At 36.1% G+C, this 8,438-nt stretch overlaps 1 pseudogene; it reads right to left on the bottom strand.

Moving 5' to 3' along the window:
* Positions 1-7,252: 7,252 nt before the first annotated feature.
* On the bottom strand, positions 7,253-8,172 carry LOC105744245 (olfactory receptor 10J5-like; annotated as a pseudogene).
* Positions 8,173-8,438: the final 266 nt, after the last annotated feature.

Below are 8,438 nucleotides of genomic sequence, written 5' to 3' on the forward strand. Positions count from 1 at the left end.
TTCTTTTCTGCTATAAACATTCAAACTATAATTTTCTCTCTAAGCACTGCTTTAGCTGAATCTTACAATTGCTAATATCAAGTGTTTTCCAATAGAAATACTCATGACATTTCACAAAAGAACTTAGAATCTGCAAAACATTGTTTTAATCATTTCCATGAATGATGATTTTTAAAGTACAACTTTAAAGTTTTGATTTTTCTATTTAAAATAAAAAATCTTTCATTGTGTTTTAGCATGACCTCAAAAAACCCCGTGTTTTCCTTTATATCAAATTCAGAATATTTTCTAATATCTCTTATAATTTCTTCTTTAACTCACTGATTATTTAGATGTGTGCTGTTTAATTTCCAAATATTTAGGAATTTTCCCAATTTTTCTGTTTGATTTCTAATTAAATTTCATTATGGTCAGAGAACATAGTTTGCATGATTTCATTGGTTGGGATTAAGTCTTTTTTTGTTATTCTTTTTAAAAATTAATTAATTAATTAATTTTTAAATTACATTCAGAAAATATGAGGTCCCCATATACCCCCCACCCCCCTCACCCCATAGCAACAATCTCCTCCATCATCATGAGACGTTCATTACATTTGGTGAATACATCTCTGAGCACCGCTGCACCTCATGGTCAATAGTCCACATCATAGTCAACACTCTCCCACGTTCCATCTAGTGGGCCATGGGAGGACATACAATGTCTGGTAATTGTCCCTGCAGCACCACCCAGGACAACTCCAAATCCCGAAAACGCCTCCACATTTCATCTCTTCCTTCCATTCCCCACACCCAGCAGCCACCATGGCCACTTTCTCCATACCAGGTATTAAGTCTTGTTTTATGATTTATTGTGTGTTCTTCTTGGCAAGTGTTCCTTATGTACCTGAAATGAAAGTGTATTCTGCTGTTCTTGGTTAGAATGTTCTATAAATGTCAATAGGTCAAGATGGTTGAAACTGTGAATCAGCTGCTATGTATGTTTATTTCTTTTCTATCTATGTTCTATAAATTACTGAGGGAAGAATGTTGGAATACACAAATAATTTTGGATTTGTCTATTTCTCTATTTTGCTCAGATTTTGCTTTATGTATTTGGAAGCTCTATTATTAGACGCATGCATGGTTAAGATTGTTATGTCTTATTGATGAATAAACATTTTATTATAATGAAGTGTCCATCTTTATTTATGAAAATATTTCTTGCCTTGATGTTTACTTTGTATGATCTAATATAGAGCTGCAGAGTATATATTTTCCCACTCTTTTTTTCTCAAATTCTACATTTTAATTTCAAGTTTATCTCTTACAGATAGAATATAGTTGGGCCTCACTTGTTTTTATCCATTTTGAGAATTCTTGACTTTTCTTGGTCATGTTCAATATATTTACGTTGAATGCAATTATTAGTATAGTTGGAGTTAGGTCTTCTGTTTTGCTATTTCTTTCTATTTGTTTCATCTGTTGTTTTTTTCCTCTGTACCTCATTTTCTGCCGTCTTTGGCTTCAATAAATATTGTTCAATATTCTATTCTTTTCTTTGTTGGATTTTTAGCTATACCTCATTGCATTATTCTTCTCCTTGTTGCTCTATGTATTAGCAAACACATTTTTAATTTATCACAGTTTTAGAGTTAAAATTGTACCACTTTCTTTTTCAAAAAAAGCATTGTATAACAGGATAGTTCCATTTACCTCTTCCTTTGTGCTCTACTGTCATATATATGACATCTATATACTTTATAAACCTTATAATATTAATACTATGTCATAATATGTCCTTTTAAAATAAAGAGAATAAAAGCAAAATACCCTTTAATATTTACCCTCATATTTACTATTTCCAGTGATAGTCAATCCTTCCTGTAATTTAAAGTTTGCATCCATCTGTTATAATTTCCCTTTAGCCCAAAGAACTTCCTTTAGAGTTTCTGGTAGTTTACAAATTACCCTTAATTTTCACTTATCTGAAAATGTTTTTATTTCACCTTCCTTTTTTAATGATTTTTTTTTTGCTGGATACAGAATTCTGGGTTAACACTAAAAACGCCATTTTATTATCTTCTGACTTTCATTGTTTCTGATTAGAAGTCAAGTAATATTACTGTTGTTCCATGGTATGTAATTATTTGAAAAATTTTGTCTTTATCTTTGGTTTTAAAATTTTGATTCTGTTGTACATGGATTTGATGTTATTTGTACTTCTGTTGGGATTCACTGATATTCTTTCATCTGCAGGTTTATGTTTTTTCACCAATTTGATAAATTTTTGGCCAGCACTTTTCATAAAATTTTGAGTCACATTATCTTATCTCCTCTCATTTTGGGACTCCAGTTATATATATATATATAACATATATATATATATATGTTAGACTTCTTTTATTATTGCACATGTCATTCAGACTTTGTTCATTTTTTCATTCATTTCTCTCACTGTTCTTCAGATTCAAAAATTTCTATAATTTGCCTTCCAGTTTATTGGCCATTTCTTCTAACAATTCCTCTTTGTTATTAGGCAGATTTAATGAATATTATATTTCAAATACATTAATTTTCAGTTCTATAAATTCAATTTGCTCTTTTTTTAATATCTGTCCTTTCTTTGCTTATAATCCACATCTGTTTATTCATTATATTTTCTGTTAAGTCCCTGAACTTATACATAAAAACTTGTTTAAAGCCCCGTCTGTTAATTCCAATGTTTGAGTTATCTTTGAATTGATTTATATAGCCTGATTTTTTTTCTTGATTATGGTCACTGTTTCCTATTCTCATGTGGAGCATTTTGTAATTGTACACTGGGCATGGTGGGTGGTACTGAGACTTTGGATTCTTTTATCTTGATATATGTTTTAGTTTCTTAGGCTACTTAAAGCAAATACCAGGAAATGGGTTGGGCTAAACAATAATAATTTATTCATTCATAGTTTTGAGACTGGGAGAATGTCCAGATCAAGGCATCTTCAAGGTGATGTCTTCTTCCTTAAGACTGGCATTCTAGGGCTGGCTGCTGGTGATCCTTAGTTCTTGGATCCTCTGTCACACGGCAATGCCAAGGAGAGCTCCTCTGGCTTCTCCCTTCTCTTCTGGGTTTCACTGACCTTCAGCTTCTTGTTTTCCATGGTCCTCTCTCTATCTGTCTGAATTTCCAGTAATAAGATTAAAAACTATCTTGATTGAGTTGGGCCACACCTTAACTGAGGTAATCTCATCAAAAAGTCCTACTTATAATGGGGCCACACCCACAGGAATGAATTAAGATTAAGAACGTGTTTTTCTGGGAGTACATAGCTTCAAACTACCACAAAGCTAATACAAAATTCATAAAAGACTGAAATATAAGGGTCATTTAATTCAGAAGAAAACACTCTCCTATAATTTCAACCCCAACTAAGGACAGCAGCAAACCACAACACAAAATTGACTTAAGACCCTGTGGTAAACATTTAAATAAATAAATTCATTATAGTTGATAAACTTTGCTCACTAACACAGGGGAGTAGGACATTTAAGAAAGACTCTGTCAATCCTGACTGAAATGAAGTTTTAACTTCTAAAACATGAGTTCCACTTATCCATAAAGTTTACTTACTCATCATACTTCATTCCCTCATAAGAATTGACAAATTGTGTTTGCATGTGTTTGTATGCACACACCAGCATCAGCATCAAAATGAATGTGGATTCGTGTAGTCTTTAAATATGCCTGTCTTCAAGTTAAGATCTGTGTGCCATTAACTATCTCTTTGTCTTTTAGCTTAATTTTATCTTTCCTGTGTCTTTTCTCCCAGAGCATTTGTATCCATCAAGAAAATATTTTATTTTATTTATTTTGAAGTTGTTGCATCTTTTTTCTCCTCTAATCTACCATGAGTTGCAAATAGGGAATATGGAGGTATATTAGAGGACTATGACCTCAGAAAGAAAAAAAAACTATTTTTTCTCCTGAAAAACTACAAAGAAAACACTGTGGAAACCATCTTTCAGAAGTTTTATTATCCACAATCATCTGTTTCATAATTTTTACAAAAGGTAAATTTTGTAATCTTAATTCTTGATTTTATATGTAAAGCTATCCAGCAATCATGTCTATTTTTACTATTTATGTTTTTAAAGGTTTGTTAAAGGGAAGCAGATGTGACTCAGGGGATAGAGCCTCTGCCTACTTACTGTATGGGAGGACCTGGTTCAATCCCTGGAGACTCCTGGTGAAAAAGAAGAAGAGAAAGCATGCCTGCATGGTGAACTAGTGCCTGCATGGTGAGCCGAGTGCCCATGCAGTGAGCCAGGTGCCCATGTGGTGAGCCCGCATGGGTGCTTGCACAATGAGCTGAGTGCCTATGTGGTGAGCCCAGTGCCCACACAAGTGTCCGCATGGCATGCCTAGTGCCCATGTGGTGAGCCAAATGCCCGGATGGCAAGCTGAGTGCCACATGGTGAGGCAGTGCCCATGCAGTGAGACAGTGTCCATGTGGTGAGCCGAGTGCCCACACAGCAAACTGAGTGCCCGCCTGGTGAGCCAGTGTCCAGCAAGTGAGTCATGCAGCAAGATGAAGACGCAACAAAAGAAAGACAAAGGGGAGAGTCAAGGTGAAGTGCAGCCGAAACCAGGAACTGAGGTGGCAAAATTAATAGGGAAACTCTCTCCACCTCAGAGGTCCCCCCTAGGATTGAATCCTGGTGAATTCTAGAGGAGAAAGACATGAAGACAAAAAGAGAAATGGATACAGATCACACAGGGAATGGACATAACAAAAACAGTGGGGTGGGGGTGGGGAAGGAAAAAAGGTTTGCTAAAGCTATTGTTCTCATTATGGGTAAAGCATGCATTAATCCAGTCTCTTTCAAAAGAAGGATTTTTTCCAGCCCAGGTTTTAAGGGACTAATTAATGTAAGTTGGTAATAGATAACTAACTTTATGAAGCAAGTGGCAACCACTGATTGGATAATATGTCCAAGTATGCTTTCAGAATTGTCTTGTCTACTCTGCTATTTTCTCTCCTGATGAGGAAAGTCTATAAGGAAGACAGAGAGAATATGATGGGCAGCATCTGTCCATAAAAAACAACTGGAGATCCATGTATAAGACTTTATAATTAGTAGGTGTTCCCTTTTTCTATCCATGCAAAGCTATATTAAGCTCCTACTGTTGATTAGACTAATAGTCAATGTGACAATGTGCATACAAAAGTAAACTCCTGTCCTCTTAACACAACTGGCTTTTTCACACTTTTGTGTCTTCTCTTTCCCTGGATTGCTCTCACTCATCCTTCCCAGACTTCAGTTGACCTAATGCTACAAGTTAATCAAATATCATCTCTCTATGAATTCTTTTCTGAACTTCTAAATAGAATTGACCTGTTCCTTCTTTTGTAGAAACACCCCTGACCCCAAAAAACAATCCTGTATGTGTTTTTGTACTTATTATTTTGTCTGTGTTTCCCACTTGACTGCGAGTAACTTGAAACAGGGTCCTTGCATTACTCATGGTTGTAACCCCAGGGCTAGTTGGCTCCTTGAGAAATGTATATATATTGAATAAATAAATGATATTATGGACATTTTTCTGATGAATCAAAGAAGTGAACAAATACAAAAGTAAGTGTTAAATAATAAAATTATTTGCAATGTGCAACAGAAGAAAGATAAAGGAACATGAATAGAGTGAGATCCTTGGGAATGATGATGATAACAAAAACAGTCATGATAATGAAGACAACCCCACATTTGCCAGCATCTAGGTATTTATGAATAGATTGTAGGAGGATGCAGCTGAATGATTCACTGTTCCTGGTTTATCTTACTGGGAGATCTTTGACTACCTAGGCCTATAATTTCTTACAATATCACACTTCTCTTGTAGAGGCTGTTTCCTCCAGAGAGTCAAAAGCTATGCAAAGTTTGGAAAACAACTAACACAAATGGAACATTCACTCATCCATGAGGTAGGAGAGGGGGGAAGTGAGGCAGAATTGATGGTTAAACACTTAGGGAATGGGGGAAAAGGAAGGGAGGAGGCTTATTGAAGATCACATTTTCTCTGATATTCACCTTACCACACATTACCCTTCAACCTTCTACTTTAGAATCACTCACACTTTCTACATTCCCACGTAATGGGATCTATAGAATAGAGAGCAAATCACAGGCCAACTAGAAAATGTTTCAGTCCTGTTTTTGTGGTTTGGAACAGATAAATAAAATGGGTTAAAAAAAAGGGATAAAAACTGACTTGGGAATGTCAGTGGAGGCCAGGAGTGAGTGGAAATAGATGCTTCTACATTGTACCTTTTAGAATATATCTTCCAGTTCTGTCTCAGAGCAGAGGTAAACCTCTGTGGCAATAGTTATAAAACCAGATATTCACACAACCTTTCCCATTAAGATAGGAATAGAAGCAGAAAAAATGTAACTTGATATAAACAAGTAATTGTCAATGTATGAAGTTTGCATTGTTTACTGAAAGAATAGAATTTAATTGCTTTTTCCTTACACTCTGGAATCAGTACAACAATATGTAATATAACTACTTCAACAATGCTGCAGCTACTACATATAAACTGAAATCTAAAAAGCTTCCAAAAGTTTAAGAGAGAAGAGTTTTTATGAACAGTACCTCTGGATTAAAGTGCAATTACAGAGAAAAGCCACAAATGTGCTCCATCTCTGCTTAGGTGCTAGGAAGCAACAGAGATTTCTGCCTAATCTAATATGTACCTAATGTGGCTGCCTAATGAAAGAGGGGTCTCTTGTTTCTAGAACTGTTCATTTTTTGATTACTAGCAATTAAGGAAAACCTTCTGAAATGATTATCCTATAGGCACACAACTTAATTCCTGAAAAATGAAATCTATCCTCTGGCTGTTTCTGCAGCTTCATTTCCTAAGATCCTAAGATCCTGCCACCTCTGTTGCAACTGCTTCTCCCCCATCTCCCATTACCAGGATTTGACTGGCAGAGAGGAGCCAGGTAAAACAGGAGCCAGAAAGATTTCAAACCAGAATTCCCCAGGCACAGAAACAAGTAGTCTTAGTGCATCTTAGAATGATTCTTGAAATGGTAACAGACTTTGGCAGAGTAGAAATCCAGATTTCTGGCCTGTCATTAGAACATGAAAAAGAAAAGCATTTATAGCCCCTGACATTATTCAGGGAAAACACTGCATTTGATGAACATGTGTACGGTGGCATGTTTGTGAGTAGATACATATTACACTGAGGTAAGATATCCTGACAAAATGATTCAGGCTCTTAAGAAATGTTTTTGCTTGCTATTCTGTGTAGGGCAAACTTGACCTCCTTGTTTGTAGACTGTAAACAACAGGGTTAAGCAGGAGAGTGAGATGGCATAAGTCACAAGAGAAAGTAGTCTTTTTTATTGAATTTTCTGACTTGGGGCTTGAGGTAGGCTATGGAGGTACAGCCACAGTGGACAATGACCACAATGAGGTGGGAGGCACAAGTGTCCAAAGTCCTTCTCTTGCCCTCTACTGAGGTGATCTTAAGGATGAAAGTGATTATAAGGATATAGGAGATGGAGATCAGGCCTATGGGAACAAAAATCACAACAAAAATTACACCATAATTTATGATCTCATTGATAGTGGTATTAATGCAAGTAAGTTTCATGACTTGGTAAATGCCACAGAAGAAATGGTCTCTCACTGTGCCACAGAGAGGCAAATTAAACAAGGCTATCACATGAAAAAGGACCATAACCAGAAGAGTGCAAAAGGACCCACATACCAACTGGACACACATTCCTTTGTTCATGATAACATATACCTCAGGGACTTGCAGATGGCCACATAGCAGGTCATAGCTCATTGCTGGAAACAGGAAATAATTGTTAGTAGCCAAGATGACCAAAAAGAACATCTGAGTTGCAAAGTCTGCCAGGGAGATGGGTTACTAATGAAAAATGATACTAGAACACATTTTGGGACAAGTACTAGTGTGATAGTCTGCACTACACAGATTGCTCAGAAAGAAGTCTATGGGAGTATGGAGATGATGTTCAATGAAGGGGATTGTCACAATGTTGATATTATCAGCCAGGGTTAAATGTAGATGACTAGGAAAACTACAAAGAGGGTGATCTGGTGCTTTTAGAAGCTAGAAAGTCCCAGGAAGATCTATTCTGTCACTTCTGTGAAGTTCTTTCTCTGCATTCTGCTATGTCAGTATCTCAAAGCAACAAAGGAAGGCATCAAAGTAAAAATTCCCATCAGCAATTGGACTTTATAACAAGGGATAGTGATATTGAACTGAGAGAATGAACCCAATTCCTTCCTTTGTGACTAGCAAGCTGATGCACACTTAGCTCCCTTCTACATCAAAAGAGAAAATACTTCTGCCTCTTTTCAGTTTATTCATGTGAATATTATACTGTAGAGCAAACTATTTCCTGTGCATGGAGGAGGCTTCTGAGCACATT

This window comes from Dasypus novemcinctus, chromosome 13, assembly GCF_030445035.2.
Source record: "Dasypus novemcinctus isolate mDasNov1 chromosome 13, mDasNov1.1.hap2, whole genome shotgun sequence".
Lineage (NCBI taxonomy): Eukaryota > Metazoa > Chordata > Mammalia > Cingulata > Dasypodidae > Dasypus > Dasypus novemcinctus.